Raw genomic sequence first — 372 nt, 5'->3', positions numbered from 1 at the left:
GCCGCCCGCGCCCCCCGCGCGGCGGGGTCCCCGGAAGGCCGGCCGGCCGCCCGCTCTCCCCGACAGGAAATCCTGGCTGGGCTGGGCGCTGCGGAGGGAGCCGCGGCGCCGGGTTCCGGGGGAAGTGGAATTATTTTTTACCAGCGAAGAGATCAACTTCCACATCCGGTAACAGGGCCCTATACAAAGGCGCAGACTGACCTGGAAAAGCTTGGCCGGCCCGGGGGGGGTGAGGGAGAGACGGGGCGCGGGGACGGGCCCTTACCGTGCTGCCGGCCCGGCCGCCGCCGCCGCACCGACCCGGGGCTCCGCAGGCCGAGAGCCCCACACGAGAGTCCGCGCCGCGCCCGGCGGAGGGACACGGCGGGGGGG

At 74.7% G+C, this 372-nt stretch overlaps 1 protein-coding gene across 3 annotated transcripts in view; it reads right to left on the bottom strand.

Annotated features, from left to right (window-relative positions):
- The window catches only part of GABPB1 (GA binding protein transcription factor subunit beta 1), a 20,408-nt gene that overhangs the window by 19,529 nt on the left and 507 nt on the right, over positions 1-372 (bottom strand). The window contains exon 1 of one of the 3 annotated variants that reach the window (XM_039722878.1): positions 266-354. The exons of 1 other annotated variant lie outside the window; for it this stretch is intronic. The gene's annotated coding sequence lies outside the window, so the exon portion shown is untranslated. Of the gene's footprint in view, positions 1-201; positions 225-265; positions 355-372 lie in introns of those variants that run through there. One more of the 3 variants, XM_039722881.1, reaches the window with a different exon arrangement.

The sequence above is a fragment of the Passer montanus genome, unplaced genomic scaffold, assembly GCF_014805655.1.
Source record: "Passer montanus isolate IOZ18808 unplaced genomic scaffold, ASM1480565v1 scaffold5, whole genome shotgun sequence".
Lineage (NCBI taxonomy): Eukaryota > Metazoa > Chordata > Aves > Passeriformes > Passeridae > Passer > Passer montanus.
The sequence above is the reverse complement of the archived record's forward strand: the minus strand, read 5'-3'. Positions and strand labels throughout refer to the sequence as shown.